This window comes from Canis lupus, chromosome 11 (genome assembly GCF_048164855.1).
Source record: "Canis lupus baileyi chromosome 11, mCanLup2.hap1, whole genome shotgun sequence".
Taxonomy (NCBI): Eukaryota; Metazoa; Chordata; class Mammalia; order Carnivora; family Canidae; genus Canis; species Canis lupus.
Window position 1 is genome coordinate 29,329,205 of NC_132848.1, and position 16,622 is coordinate 29,345,826.

Consider the following 16,622-nt stretch of genomic DNA (forward strand, 5'->3'; position numbering starts at 1 on the left):
CCTGTGTCTCTACCTCTCTCTCTCTGTGTGTGTCTCTCATGAATAAATAAATAAAATCTTTTAAAAAATAAAAAATAAAATAAAATAAATTTTACAGGGAAATGCAAAGGATGTAGAATAGTCAAAGTAATTCTGAAAAAAAAATAAAGTCTATACTACCTTATAGTACCTGATTTCAAGACTTATGATAAGGCTATAATAAAGACAGTGTGGAATTAGCATAAAGACAGACATACAGGGCACCTGGGTGGCTCAGGGGTTGAGCATCTCCCTTTGGCTCAGGGTGTGATCCCGGGGTTCTGGGATGGAGTCCCATATTGGGGTTCCCACAGGGAGCCTACTTCTCCCTCTGCCTATGTCTCTGACCCTCTCTCTCTGTGTCTTTCATGAATAAATAAAATCTTAAAAAAAAAAGACAGACAAATCAATGGAAAAGTAGAGAACCCAAGAATAGACTCACACATATGGTCAACTTATATTTAACAAAGGTGTAAAAGACAAGTCAATAGGGAGAGGAGAGTCTTTTCAACAAATGGTACTCAAATAACTGAATGACCACTTGCAAACAAAAAACAAAACAAAACAAAAAAATGAGTGTGACCCTTATTTCACTTCATATACAAAAAAAAGAAAGAAATTAATTTTAAAAATATCACAGACCTAAATGTAAAATCTAAAACTATAAAACCTCTAGAAGTGGGGGTCACCTGGCTGACACACTTGGTTAAGCATGCGACTCTTGGTTTTGGCTCAAGTTGTGATCTCAGGGTCGTGGTCTCAGGGTTGTGGTTTCAGGGTCGTGGTCTCAGGGTCATGGTCTCAGGGTCCTGAGATGGAACCTCATGTCATAGAGCTCTGTGCTCAGTGGGAGTCTGCTTGAGATTCTCTCTCCCTCTGCCCCTCCTCCTGCTCTCACTCTCTCTCCCCCCACCCTCTTTCTCAAATAAATAAATATATCTTGAAAGAAAGAAATAAGAAGAAAGAAGAAAGAAAGAAAAGAAGAAAGAAGAAAGAAAGAAAAGAAAAGAAGAAAGAAAGAAAGAAAGAAAGAAAGAAAGAAAGAAAGAAAGAAGAAAGAAAGAAAGAAAGAAAGAAAGAAAGAAAGAAAGAAAGAAAGAAAGAAAGAAGAAAGAAAGCTTCAAGAAGAAAATAGAGGAGAAAATCTTGAGGGCCTTAGGCAGGGATTCCCTAGATACATTAAATGCACAACCCATGAAACAACGAATTGATAAACTGGACTTCATCACAATTTTTAAGATTTGCTCTTCAAAAAAAAAAAGATTTGCTCTTCAAAAGACACAAGTTAGAGAATGAAAAGACAAGCCAAAGACTAGGAGAAAATATTTGCCAAGTGTACATTTCATAAAGGACTGTAATTCGAATATATGAAAAAATCTCAATACTCAGAAAACAATCCGGTTTTTCAAATGGGCAAAAAATGTGAAGAGACACTTCACCAAAGAAGATATGCAGATGGCAAAGAAACCCATGAAAGGATGCTCAGGATGACTGGTCATCAGGGAAATGCAAATTAAAACCACTATTCATTTATCAGACTGCTATAATTACAAAGACTGACCCTACCAAGTGTTGTCCAGCCTGTGGAGGAAGCAGGTTCGTGTGCGCTGCTGGTGGGAATGTAAAATGGTACAACCCCTTTGGAAAAGAGTGTAATGGTTTCTTAAAAAGTTAAAAACACACCTGCCATTCAGCCCAGCCACTGCACACCTAAGCACTGACGTGCAGAAATGAAAGCGTGTGTCCGCACAATGACTTGTACACGAATGTTCACAGGAGCTTTATTTGGAATAGTCCAAATCTGGAAACCCCCCAAATGTCCAGCAACAGGTGAATGGATAAGCACATTGTGGTTTATCCATACAATGGAATATTCTTTGGTAGTAAGGATGAACTCCCGACGCACACAATGCCACAGATCAATCTCAAAACAAGTCTTCTGAATGAAAGAAGACAAACCCAAAAGGACTATCTACTGTATGATTCCATCTAGCTATGACTCCAGAAAATGTGAATTAATCCACAGTGACAGAAAGCAGGTCAGTGGTTGCCTAGGGAAGGGATGGGGGCACAGAGAGGGATGACCATGGGCAGGAGGGAAGATTTTGGGGTGCTGGATATGTTTGTTCTCTTGATTATGGTAGCAGTTTCAGGTGTACATATAGATGTGTCAATGCTCAACAAAGTGCATATCTTAAATCTGCACAGTTTACTGCATGTCAGCTATACCTCAGCACAACCAGGTACTTCTCACCGTCACACCAGGGCCACCCCCCACATCACCTGTCCTCTTAGTTACCTCAGTGGCTTCTCCTCCCTGGTCTCCCTTGCTCACTGCTCCTGCCCCTTGAGGGCTGCAGGCACGCTCCCACCTTAGGGCTTGTGCCCTGGCTGCTCCTTCTGTGTAGAATATTCTTTCCCATGCTTCATTGGTTGAGCAACCTCATGCCTTCCTTCACCCCACGGCACCTGGCACCTTCTCAGCAAGGCCTGCCTTAATCACCACACTTAAAACCGTGAGCCATGCTTCTCTCTAGTCCTGACACCCCTTTCCCAGCTTGGCTCCCCCCACCACTCATTTCACACCAAATAAAATTAACTTACTTTGGGTTCTGTTTGTTTCCCTCACCTGGAATTTGTACGTTTGTTATAATTCAATGTTGTGGTCCGGGGGGCCCCAAGTAGGCGTTTCATGAATGTTTATTACAGGAATGTTTAATGCTTATCAGGCACTGTTCTGAATATTTTTCATAGATTACAGTATAGCCCCCAGAAGTGGTGCTATAATTTTGCCCATTTTACAGATGGGAAAACTGAGGCATGGAGAGATTTTTTTTTTTTTTAAGCATACCCAAGGTTATTCTAGCCCCCGTGCTCTTAACCAGCATGCTCTGCATCTCCCCAGTGCTTGGGTCCCCTGATCACAGCTTCTGAGCACATCTGGAATCTACAACCAGACTCCTGGCAGGCCTCCTATCCCACCTCCAGAGGCTGAACCACATCTCCTGACAGCCACAGGAACAATAACCCTTCCTACTTTCCTCTACATGTTCCCTCTGCCTTGGTCCAAAAGGCATGTGAGGGAGAGAAAGGTACATAAAATGCAAATGGCTTCTTTCAAAAGGGGGCAGGGGAAGGGGCTCCTGGATGGCTCAGCTGGTTGAGTGTCTGCCTCTTGGTTTCGGCTCAGGTCATGATCTCAGGGTCCTGGGATCAGCCTGCTTTGGGCTCAGCACTCAGCGGGGAGTCTGCTTGTCCCTCTCCCTCTGCTCCACCCCCCTGCCCTTGAATAATTAATAAAAGATCTCTAAAAACAAAAACAAAAAAACGAGGTGCCTGGGTGGCTCAATGGGTTGTCTGCCTTTAGCTCAGGTCAGGATCCCGGGGTCCTGGGATGATCTACTGAGCTCAGCAGGGAGCCTGTTTGTCCCTCTCCTTCTGCTCTCACCACCCCACTAGCTCCTGTTTTCTCTCTCTCTCTCTCTCTCTCAAATAAATAAACAAATAAATAAAATCCTTTTAAAAAGCACAGGCGGGAGAGTTAAAGGGGGGAAGACACGGGGAAAGACGGGCTGGGCCCCAAAGGGCAGTGGGCAATACCCAGACCACACTCCCTCTGCACAGAGCTCCATTCCTGCGGCCAGGCCCCAGGCCGGCCCCACAGCCAATTCCCAGGATCCTCAGGACCCACATCAGCCTCTGCTACAACTAGTTTTAGTTCCCTCCCTCCCTTCCTCTCTCTGGGATTCATTTATTCACACCCCTGACTCAGCAAGTGTTCACAGGGGGCCTGCTGCCTCCCACCCACCTCCCTGGGAAGGACAAGCCCTGGCAGCCTTGCTCCACCTTTATCTTGCAGAGGTGGGAGCGGGGCTTGGGGGCACAGAGGCCACTCCCGGGTTTGAGCCCAGCCTGTCGCCCTCCATGGGCCACTGGCTTCTCCGGCTTCCTCCTACCTTCTGTGCTTCCAGAGCCTCGGTCTACCAGGGCTACTGCACCTCAGGCACCCCCTCTGGGCCGAGGCCTGCCTTTTCCTGGCTCATCCTCACCCGGTCAGCTCTCCCATCCCTGAACATACTTCCCTACAGCTGGGCTCCTCGTCCTGCCTGCCAGCCCCTCTGCCCTGTCACTGAGTCTGCTCCCACCCCCCCACCCCTGCCCACTGCCCTTAGGGGGTGCCCCTGCCCACCTGTAGTCCTGCTGTCAGGAGACCCAGTGAGGAAGGGGCCAGGGGTGTCAGAAACATGGTCCCCACTGTGTGTGCTCCCAGGGTGCCCGGCACTGGGTGCTGGACCTCAAGCCAGCAATCAGGGTCAAGTTCCTGCTCTGCTTGCTCGCCACTGGTGACCTTAGGCACAACCTTTCCCCTCTTTAGACCTCCTGGTTTTATGCACTGAGAAATGGAACACATAACCAGTAAAATCCAGTTCCTTGCAGGTTTTGTGAGCCTACAGCTTCCCAGAAGACTTAGAAGACAGGAGCAGGGTGCACCCCGGAGGAGCTCCAACAGTGGTCCCAAGGCAGCCCACTGCCCTCTCCCCTGAGTTATGATGAGAGCTGAGTTGAACCCCCTATTAAGTTGGGCCTGGAGTAAGAGAGCGTCAGCTCCAAGTGGTCAAGGACAGATCTGGCTCCCTCTGCTCTGTATTTATTTTTTAAAAGATTTTTAAAAATTTATTTATTCATAAGAGACACAGAGAGAGAGGCAGAGACATAGGCAGAGGGAGAAGCAGGCTCCCTGCGAGAAGCCTGATGCAGGACTCGATCCCAGGACCTGAGCCCAAGGCAGATGCTCAACCCCTGAGCCACCCAAGTGGCCCTCTGCTCTGTAGGGAAATGTGCTCTGGCACCTGTCCTGTTGAATGGCCAGAAGAGCATGGCTGGAAGAGGGTGGCCTTCCCTCTGGGAGAGGCAGCTGTGATCAGCTACTGATGATCTACACTCTGACCTTTCGACCCTGCAAATAATCCCAAAGTTCCTTGGGCGTGTGCACAGCGCTCCCCCCCACCCCAACTGCCTTCTCTAACTGGCTTACCACCCTCCCTAGACAAGCGCTTCAGTTCACTGGAGCGAAGAACAAACTTTTTTTTTTTTAATTCAATCCTTTGTGGACCAGTACTCTTGAAAATTACAACAAAACTGGATTACTAAAAAAATTGGGGTGGCCCGGTTGGCTCAGCGGTTTAGCGCCGCCTTCGGCCCAGGACGTGACCTTGGGGACCCGGGATTGAGTCCCACATCGGGCTCCCTGTGTGGAGCCTGCTTCTCCCTCTGCCTCTCTCTGTCATGAATAAATTAAAAAATTGATTCCCCCTCTCCCTTGGAAACTGCAGCTATGTCAGATTGTTACAGGAATTTCTAAGGTCTGTAGTTATCCCTTCAGGGAAGAGAAGGCAAGGCGCCAGTCCACAGACCTCACCTGCAGGAGCGCTCTCTGGATTTCCTCACTTCAGTGACAGTATCACCTCTCCCGTTTCCACATTGCCTGACAACCCCTCACCCTGCTACCTACACAGATCAATTGGTCATGAACTTCTTTGATCCTAATGTCTCTATTGGTGGGGCCCTGCCTCTGTGGACCCCAGGCCAGAATCCCACTCTCCCACCTCTGGCCTCGGCCCCTAACCGCATCCAGGGTGAGCTTGCAAATGCCCTGAAGTGTGTCCCGTAGCCCCTGAACTAATCTTTCGCGGTTCCCCTTTAGGACTTGGGCCCTCGAATCTAACATTCCCTCCATAAACTGGACTTGCACACCTCCTCCACCACCCCATTTCTTCCTACACCTTCCCACAAACACACTCTGTGTATCAGGACCATCTCCTGTTCCTCCAGTTCCTCTTTAGCCAGCTCTGTCCTCCCCACGCTCTCAAACCCAGATTCTCCTCCCTCAGAAGCCCTCCTGGAAGACCCCTGGGCTTCCTGCCTCCATCCTCCACGCTCTAGCAGCCCCTCTCCCAACCACTTATGGAGAAGAGGGTGCCCCCACCCGCACTGTGGGACCAACTCTGCACACGAACGCCCTCTCCCCCGACAGACCCTCTAAGCGAGTGTACAAAAGTCTACATCCTCCCCTGCAGACGTGGGCGCCCACTCATAGCCATCTTTCATTTTTAATGCAAGACTCTTAATCATTAACAGCTCTGTGAAGTGGTTTATTTGTGTCTTTCATTGACAGTGGAGATTTGAAGCATTAAGGGACTCGCTCAAAGCCACACACCCAGTGAGTTGGAATCAGGATTCCAACTCAGTTCCCCTGGCCTCTGGGGTTTAAGTATGTAAATATCTACACTATATATTTGTCTGCTGATGGTAAAGGCACACCAAGCAAACACAGAGATTTAGCGCTTGCAACCCTATGACAGGACAAGGTTACATTTAGGCCAAAAGCATTAAAAATTATGAGAATGTGAACTTTATAAATATTATAAAGAGATTTTAAAATATAAATATGTATGCACCAAATAACAGCATCAACACTCATAAAGCAGAAATCATAGGAGACTCGAGGAGAATTGAAGCATGTGGGGAATGGGAAACTTGAACCCTCTTCTCTCAGACCAAATGAGCAAAAGAATCTAGAACTGTGGGCACCTGGGTGGCTCAGTGGTTGAGCATCTGCCTTTGGCTCGGGTCATGGTCTCTAGGTCCTGGGATAGAGTCCCACACCAGGCTCCCTGGGTGGGGGCCTGCTTCTCCCTCTGCCTATGTCTCTGCCTCTCTCTGTGTCTCTCATTAATAAATACATTAAAAAAAAAAAAAAAGAATCTAGAGGGGATCCCTGGGTGGCTCAGCGGTTTGGCGCCTGCCTTCGGCCCAGGGCGCGATCCTGGAGTCCCGGGATCAAGTCCCACGTCGGGCTCCCTGCATGGAGCCTGCTTCTCCCTCTGCCTGTATCTCTGCCTCTCTCTCTCTCTCTCTCTATGTCTATCATGAATAAATAAATAAATCTTTAAAAAATATAAAATAAAATAAAATAAAATAAAATAAAATAAAATAAAATAAAATAAAAAAGAATCTAGAACTGCTGACTGACTGTGAAGCTGCTGTAAACCCAATACTCAGATGTGTACTCAGACACACCCCAAACATCTACCCTGTTCACCTAGAGACAAGCTCATCTACTATGCATTTCATTCCTTGGACACATTCAGATACACAAGTTGAAGGATAAAAGTTTAGAACATTTTCACCAAAAAAAAAAAAAAAAAAGAACATTTTCACCAAACTGTTACCATCCCTGGACAACATATTAGGAGCTTCATTTTCTTCTTTTTGTTTCTCTATGTTTTTTAACTTGTCTACAATTGTTTATCACTTCTATGTTTTCCAACATTGTTTTTTCAGTGCAGAGGACAGAGAATTCTGGTTAGTTGTAGGTTCACATGACACAGACCAGACCTCGGTATAGTGAAGCCTGACTCCCATCTTTCCATGCACGAGGGAGGTGATGAAGATTCATCTAGAAGACGTATCACAGAATGTGCAGAGCCCACAGAGAGCACCCACGGAACTGCACTGTGTTGGTATTCCCACCCTCCAGATTTTTCACCCCAGCCACTGCCTGACTGGTTCTCAAGCCTCTCCTCCTCCTCCCCCTCCTCTGACCCTGTCTCAGCCCAGGTCCCACCATCTTTCACCAGGATGAATATCTCAGCCTCCTAACTGGCCTCCCTGCCTCCAGTCTCTCCCAGCACATCCCTCCCTCCAATACTTTAAGAGTGAGCTTAAAAAAAAAAAAGAGTCTGACCATGTTGCCACACCTCCTCCTTCTTAAAGTTTCTCCATGGCTCCTCATTGTCCTTAGGATAAAATCCCCTGTGATGCCTGGGTGGCTCAGCAGCTGAGCATCTGCCTTCAGCTCAGGGCGTGATCCCAGGATCTGGAATCGAGTCCCACGTTGGGCTCCCTGCATGAAGCCTGCTCCCTCTGCAGGGGTCTTTGCCTCTGTGTGTATGTGTGTCTCATGAATAAATAAATAAATCTTAAAAAAAAAAAAAGAATAAAGTCCCCTGCCAATCTTTCTAATGTCACTCTGGCCCCTCCTCTGTTCTCCATACCCTAAGTCCAAAATATCTGCATTCCAAATATCTTGCACTTCTTCCAAATTCCCCATATGCTTTCTTTTCCCTGAATCTTTGTTCATATATCTCCTTTTTCCTCAATTACCATTAGGCCACTTTTACCTCTGTTCAAACCCTTCTCTCTAAGGTTTGACCCAGATATCCCCTCCACTGGGAAGCCCTCCTTGATTGCCCCAGCACAGTTCCCTTTGCTGAGCACCCTCAGTCCCTGGTGTACAGGTTCATTTCCTATGACCTTTGTAAGTCCCAGACGACCCCACATCATATCAAGCATATTAAAAAACACCCATAGGAGCACCTGAATGGCTCAGGTCATGATCTCAGGGTTATGAGATCAAGTCCTATGGTGGGCTCCATGTTCACCAGGGAATCTGCTTGAGATGTGCTCTCTCCCTCTGCCCCACCCCCTGTTCACTGACTCGGTCTCTCTCTCTCAAATAAATAAATAAATAGGGGCATCTGGGTGGTTCAGTTGGTTGAGCATCTGCCTTTGGCTCAGGTCATGATCCCACATCAGGCTCTCCGCTCGGTGGGAAACCTGCTCTTCCTCTCCTGCTGTAGCTATCCCCTGCTTATGCTAGTTCTCTCTCTCTTTCTCTGTCAAAAAAATAAAATCTTTAAAAGTAATAATAAATAAATACATAAAATCTTTTTTAAAAGTACCCATATCACATATTAAGAATATTTATTTAGCCATAAACAAGTTTTAAAAGACTTTTGTGATTTTTTTCACTTGAAATTTTGACTAATTTCTATTTAGCTGTTTTCTTTGCTTATTTTGCAGCTAGTGCTTTTGTCTTTAGTTCTCAAACATTTTTGTGGGGTGATGAAAAGCCTCTAGGCTCTGAGCCCTGAGCTCCCCCTGCCAAAGGTTAAGAAGACTGCACCAGAGCTGGCCACTGTTGGGTGTAGCAAATTAGGTGTTTACTGACCTGTCTCCTCTGGGGGACTGGGGGACTTCCAGAATCAGAGCCTGACTCTTCTCTGTGACCCTGGCAGCCAACAGCCAGCCAACGCAGAGCAGAGCTCAGGCAATGTCCATAGAATGAATAAATTCATGAATTCCCCTAAAAATCTTTCTTCTCTGTAAATCTAATATAATGCAACTCGAATTTATTTCTGTATCTGTCAATTGTGTGGCACCCCTCTATAAAATATTTCCATAATCTATGTCCGTTCTCTCCAAAGATCTCTGCTCACATCACACTGCTTAAGTGTCAGGAGCCTACCATGCACCTTTGTGTTACCTCTCCTGAGCCTCACGACAACTTCATAAAGTAGATCCTATTATCGTGGGGCACCTGGGTGGCTCAGTGGTTGAGCATCTGCCTTTGGCTCAGGGCATGATCTTGGGGTCCTGGGATCAAGTCCCATGTTGGGCTCCCCATGGGGAGCCTGCTTCTCCCTCTGCCTGTGTCTCTGCCTCTCTCTGTGTCTCTCATGAATAAATAAATAAATAAATAAATAAATAAATAAATAAATAAATAAATAAGATTCTGTTATTGCTATTTAACAGACACTGAAACTGAGGCTCAGGATAGGGAACCAGACTGCAAATAAGGGGTCGCAGTGTGAAGAAGTGAACTAAGGGTTGTCCAGTTCCCTGTCCTCCAGCCCCCCTCAATACCACTCTCCTGCTGCCCACAGGTCCCACTGCCAGCCCTCGCTCCTCGCCTGCTCCTTGTCTATTCCTCTGCTTCTAGGTAAGACACAGACCTCGGCTGCACCCAAACAATCTATCTTGTCAGCAGTGGGGCTGTCTCAACACCATGGCTCCACTGAATCCCATCAATGCTTCCTGAGCACTTACCATGTGCCAAACACTGAGCAGAGAAGCAGAGCTAAAATAAAGAATGCCAAGGTCTGGGGAATCCCTGGATGGCTCAGTGGTTTGGTGCCTGCCTTCGGCCCAGGGCGTGGTCCTGGAGACCTGGGATCAAATCCCACATCAGACTCCCTGCCCGGAGCCTGCTTCTCCTTCTGCCTGTGTTGCTGCCTCTCTCTCTCTCTTTCTCTCTCTCTCTCTCTCTCTCTCTGTGTGTGTGTGTGTGTGTGTGTCTCATGAAAGAATAAATAAAGGATCTTAAAAAAAAAATAGAATGCCAAGGTCACCTGGCTGTGAGCTCCTGAAGGCCAGGGACCAAGCCCAGAGCAGAGAGACAGTGGGCCCTCCCCAGCTCATCCTCTACTTTGAGGATGTTGGAGAATGTCACTTTCATACACCTGCCACCTCTCAAGCCAGGCAGGGAACCCCTGTGCTGCCCCATCTCTCTCCCATGTTGAGTCCATTCCCCTGGGTAGGACGGCCTCTGAGCTGGGGGCACCAGCCACCCTCCACCCCTGCACAGCATTTGTCAAAGAAGCACAGAGACAGGCCAGACCCACCTGCCACCCTCCTTCCAGGGCCCCTCGGTCAGAGGGTCAGCATGTTCATGAGAGGGTCCCAAAATGACCCTCCTTGAAATTCCCCAAAACTACAGTGCTTTTCAGTTGGCAAAACGCTCCACCTGCTTTCCTTCAGATGATCCTGTCCCCAGTCCACCTACAGGTAAGGAATCATCCAGGTCCACTTGGCTCCTGGAGGCAGAGTTCAGGCTGGGACCCAGGAGTCCCTCAGTACCCCAGAAAGGCCCCTCTCCTTCCCAAAACTCAGCTCCCCATCTGTGCCCTAAAGGAGTTCAGCTGGACAACCTCTACGATCCCTTCAGGCTCCAACCTACCCTGGCGAGGGAGGCTGGCCATGTTAGAGAAGAGGAAACTAAAGCCCTGACCAGTGGTGCATGGTGGCTGCGCAGCGTCCTGGAACTGCACTGTCAGGGAGAAAGATGCCGTGTTCCACCAGGACCAGCAGGTTGAGTCACCTGGCGTGGAAGCAGTACTGGCACAAGGAAGGCTTGGGGGCTGGGAAGCTCACCCCACCAAAACCAGCCAGGGGATTCCTAAAATCCACCCAAGCAGTTACAGGCTGCCAGGCTCAGATTCAGACAGCCAAATGGTACGCACGGTATGCCTCTCAGCCCAGGGCTAGTGGAAGGGCCCAGACCTCCAGTAATGATGATCAACACAGTAACTGTAGCAGCACACCCGGCGATCTACTGCGGCGTCGGCCACTCTCTGCCCATTCCCTTCTCTCCCCCACAAAGCTACCAGGTAAGTGGTAATGACCCCATTTTACAGATGGGAACCCCTGGCTCTTGTTCTGCCCTAGGTCCCACAGGCAGGATAAGGGCACCTTGCTCTGACCACCCCAAAGCCCTCACCCTTTGACTCACCCCAGAGCCCCAATTCTGTCTGCCCCCCACGGTGGAGGCATGTTGCAGCTCAGTGGCCTGGGAGGGCCTGGGGGGGGGGGGCCAGGGTCAGGGCACAGAGCCGAGAGACAGATGACCCAGGCGCAGGCGAGTGCCTGCCGGGGGCCTCAGCCAGCACATCTGCAAAACCAGGAATTTGACCGAGAGCTTCGCCAAGGCCCTTCCTCAGGCTGTGCCACTCAGGATGTCTCCAGGCCTGCAGACCTCACCAGCAGGCCACTGCCGACGCTGATGCTGCAGATGGGGGCTGTGTCCCTGTGGTGGCTGAAGTGCTCTAGTGACTCCCCACATGCGGGCAGCTTAAGTTGCCTGTGGTCCCTTGGCAGGAATGTGTCTGAGCTGGACCTGGAGCCAAGCCACAGACTCTGGGACGGAGGGGACAACTCAGAAGCCCAAGCTGGCACATCACAGTGTGCCCAAGGGCCCTTCCTAAGGAAACAGCAAGGACCCCTAGGCGAAGGTGGGGACAGGTGAGGGGCACCCAGGAGAGCAGGCCTGTTGACCCGCCTCGACAGGCCCACAGCCTGGGCTGGGCTCCAGGCCTCAGGGGAGACAGTCACATGGGGGCGGAGGGTGTAGCCATCCTGGGAAAGAGTGAAGACAGAAGGAGGAGACCCTTGGTAAGGGAATGACAGGAGGGGGTCCCCATCCCAAGTGGGAACAGGGGTACATCTGTGATGAAAAGCAGACCTCCGATCTTAGGGCCATGGGCCCACCCGCCAGGGCGGGCTCCTATTACCAGCCGGACCCTGATGCCCTTCCTCTGACATCTCTGCCTCAGGCCTCTCCCTGCGCCGCCCCCACCAGCAACTCTTTCTCTCTCTCTCTCTCTTGCATTCCTCTGGGAGCTGATCAGGGCTTGAATGACACCCCAGATGACTCTTTGCTATTAATTCCCACACACAGAATGGGCCCCTTGTTCTCCTCTCCCGGAGGAATAGCCGTGGCCAAAGCCATCCCAAGAGTTCCTGACTTAACCCTTCTCCTGGCTGCTCCTCCACACGTCCCCACACCCAGGGCCACAGGGCCAGCAGGAGGTGGCATGCAGAGAGGGAGACTGGGAAAAAACAGAGACTCCTCCAGTCCAGAGCTCCTGGAATGAAATCGCCAGGATGGGACAGCAGGACCACCCAACCTTCCCAGGGATCCTGTCCCTGGCTTCTCGCCTGAGGCTCTCAGCCTGGCCCTGGCGGCCAGAAGGCCTCACCACCCAAGTACGGGAGGCCCAGGACTGATAGCCTCGCCACGGCCAGCCTGATGCCTCTGACCCCAGGGAGGACCCTTCAGGGGACAACTGGCAGGCTTGAGCCCTCAGCCCTACCTGGTCCTGAGGGAGTTAACAGGACTAGGGCAGAAGCCACCTGTCCAGGCAGGTCACTGATGAGAGACAAGAGGTGCATGGACTTTTGAGCCTGGAGACAGAGGAGGAACTGGTCTGTTGAGTCAAAATACACCATCTATTCTTGGCCTGTCCCCACCCCTCCAGCTTAGACAACGGAGTGAGAAGAGCTTCAGAGGCCATGAAGGCCAACCCATCCCTGCTTAAAAGGGGGAACTGAGACCCGAAGGGCAACAGCATGGCCTCCATCCCTCCACAAGTCGGAGGCACAGCCTGGGACGCAGGTCCCTAGCTTCTAAACCAAGCCACCTGGGTGGCTCAGTCACTTAAGAGTGCATCTTCAGATGAGTTGGGGATCCCAGGGTCCTGGGATCAACCCCATGTTAGGCTCTCTCCTTGGCGGGGAGTCTGCTTCTCCCTCTGCCTGCGCTCCCTGGCTTGTGCTCTCTCTCTCTCTCTGTGTCAAATAAATAAATAAGATCTTTTAAAAATAATAATATAAAATAAACCAAGACATGTTCACCTTCTCCATCCCCTCCTTTTCCACGATCCACCCTGTCCCTGCCACTGAGCCAATGCTGCAAGCCTGTGGTGTGACCGTGAGCCCATCATTTTAACTCTCTGGGTGGTGGAAAGCTCGAGCCGGAAGAGCACACAGACACCTGCTCTACGGTCAGCATCAGCCACCTTTGCCTCGTGCCCCAGGACAAGGTACAAACCCTTCTGTCTCCAGCTCAGCGAGGACCATCTCAGAAGGACTTGAACCCATCCTCCCAACCCTGCCTCTTCCCATCCCCACAGACAATGCGGAGGGAGCACAGAGTGGAGACCCCAGAGGCAGCAGCAGCTAAGCTGGGAAGAAGAAGAGGGAAGTGGGGTGCTGGGCACAGGCCAGAGGGAGCAGCAGTGTGGCCAGCACATGCAGGTGGCCAGGTCAAGATAGCCTGGGGAGCAGCAAGCCGCGACATGGGCTGCAGCCAGGCTGGGAGGACCTGGAAGGTCAGGACAGGCGGCACTGGGCGCTTAGCCCCAAGATCTGCTCTAATCACATGAAAAACATCTTGGCTGCTCTAAGTTGTCACCTCTGCCATCTCTCTCGCTTTCCCTCCACCCCCTGGCAGCCTCCCCAGATTTCCAGGTAGATGGAGCCAGGGCAGGTGAGGGATGGCCAGGGGAGCGGGATGGGCTGCAGAGATGGAAAGTTTGTGGAGAGAGATGGAGGCCTTGAGAGCAGAGCCGGGACAGAGATGGCCAGCCAGGGGCTGAGGGGGCCAGAAAAGGAAGGACGCTGAGACAGAAGCAACCACCTGTGGGGTCAACATTACAAATCCTTCCGAAGACAGGAGGCTGGATAGAAAGAGGAGAAAGCAGGAGCAATGGCCAGAGAGAAGGAAATCAGGCGGAGAGTAGGACGAGAGGCAGAGCCAGGCATGGTAAAGAAGACAGAAGGCAAAGGTCAGGAGGAAGAGGCAGCGGCGGAGGAGGAAGGAGGAAGAAGGAAGGGGCCTTCCCAGGCTCACCTGCGTCTCTGGCAGGTCCCCGCAGCCCCACCCAGCACCCGGCTCTCTGTGCCCATGCACGCCGTGTTCCAGCACCACGCAGGAGGTGGACCGGAAGCTTGCAGAGCTCAGCCCTCCGGGGAGGAGGGCACCACGGAAGCCACGGCCTGCCCCAGAGGTGGACATTTTGAGGCTGGGGAGGGGGACTTAGAGACCATCTATTCCAGTCGTTTCCCCACCAGCTGCACCGTGGTCACGGTGGAACTTTTGCAAAGAGATTCCCACCTAAATCTATGGCTCAGAATGGGACCCGGGAATCAGTCTTGACCCCAAGCTCTCCCTTGAGCTTGCAGCCACACGTGACCCCAGTGAGAACCACGCTAACAGATGAGGGGACGCTGATGCCCACACAAGGGCTCCCTGCAAAGCCAGGCCTTACAGCGAGGCCTCCCAGGTCCCAGCCACAGGGACTGCAGGGGGGCCTGCACAGTGCCAGGCACAGTGGAAGGGCTTAAGTAGGCAGTGTCCCCTCCATCACCCTCTGTCCCTATAGCCTCAAGGCCAGGGCCCAGCTCTTCGGGGGCTGCCAGGTCAGCCACCGTCCTGAGACCTAGAAATCAAGTGGCAGAAAGGAAGGCATTGGGCCAGAAGAGGATTTCTGTCCCCCATTTCCCCGCCCCCGTCCCCCTAGTGCCAAGGCCTGAGGCTTCGAGCTCTAGCCAGAGATGGGGGCGGAGGGTGGGGCAGGAGGGAGGAGGGGGAGACCCAGAGTGCTTCCTGTGCCCCCCTCTTTCCCTTGGCCTCCTTGGGCTCAGGGCTGGGTCCCCTGGGGCGGTGGTGTCTGAAGCTGACAGATCTGCCCTGTCCTTCCTGCCTGCTGGGGGAAGGGGTGGAGCTGGCTGGGGAGCTGGCTCAGATCCCCCTTCCCTAGGTCCTCAGGGGCTTGGCGGCTCACTAAACCCAGCGCATCCCTCCAGGGGCCCCGGCTGCACAAGAAGGAAGACTATGGGACTAGCGATCAAGCCACCTGCCTCCATCACACGAGAGACCTTGGACCAGCTCCTCCCTCTAGCGCTCAGGCTCAGCCTCCCTCCTAGTTCTCTTCACCTCTCCAGGCCTCCACACGCTCCTCTACTGGTCCTCCCCACCCTTTCATTCATTCATTCATTCACCCGTTTGTTCACTGGGCACCTCCAGCATGCCAGGCTGGATCCTCAGTGATCATCCACGGGCCTGCATCCTTGCGGGAAGATGGCCAATGAATAACTAATCTCACAGTAAATATAAAATCGTAAATTGCAGTGAGTGCTATAAAGGAAAAGGCTGGAGCACCGTCACAGGGAATTACTGACACTGGAGAATCAGGAGGTGTCTGTGGACACGACCCGAAGGCTGAGCCCATAGGAGGAGCCAGCCAGGTGACGGCAGAAGTGCATTCAGGGGAAGGAGGGCATTTGTGGGGCTTGGCAGCCACCCTGGCTGGGGTTTCGGGATGAGAGTGGGGCCAGGACACTGAAAAAGCAATGAGAAATGGCAAGTGCCTAGCACAGTGCTCAGGACGAAAGGTAGACATGGTATTCACTTCTCTCATTGGTGTTCAGCGTTTTCCAGGTCAGACAGCTGACCTATTGGGGCCAGGCTGAAAATTTGGGATTTTGATCCTAAGAGCCAAGAGAAGGAAATCTGTATTTGATCTGTGATTTGAAGTTTTATTTCCCTATGTGCACATGTGTCTGCCACACCTGTGCACTTCAGACCAAGTAAACTTGTGGGTCTTCCCCAAAGGGGCTGATGGAAATGATATGACCAGGCCTGGGGAGAGAAGTAGCACAAGGTTTTTAGTGGATTCTCTCTGGTCAACAAGCACTTGTTGAGCACCTGCTGTGTACTCACACGTCCAGCCCTGAGCAGCTGCCTCGGGGAGACAAAACCAGGTGTGGGCCTTTTCCTTTAAAACCCTGAAACCCCTGCTAGTAAATCTGAAAGAGCTCCCTGAGATCAGAGGCCAACTCTTTCATTGTCCAGATGAATGGATGAGCAAGCCCAGAGAGGGCAGCTGACTGCCCCAAGATCATACAGCAAGAGTCTGGACCTTGGCAGAGTTGGGAGCAGCTCCTCCCACTGCACCTGCCAAAGCTGAGATCTCTACTCAGGATTCCAGCCCTAAACGGGAGACATTCAAACTCTCTGACTTCTCAGCCTGCCACCTGGTAGGGAGGCAAGACATGCAAAATCCCCGTGCCTGGCAGCCTCACAGATATATTACACTTCTGCTTGAAGCAGAGCACCTGGACATGCGAGCACACCCCCAGCGTTGTGCCTGAGTCCCTTGGTCTTATCGCGGTAAGTGTGTCTCCTCCCCCCACAAAGGGAA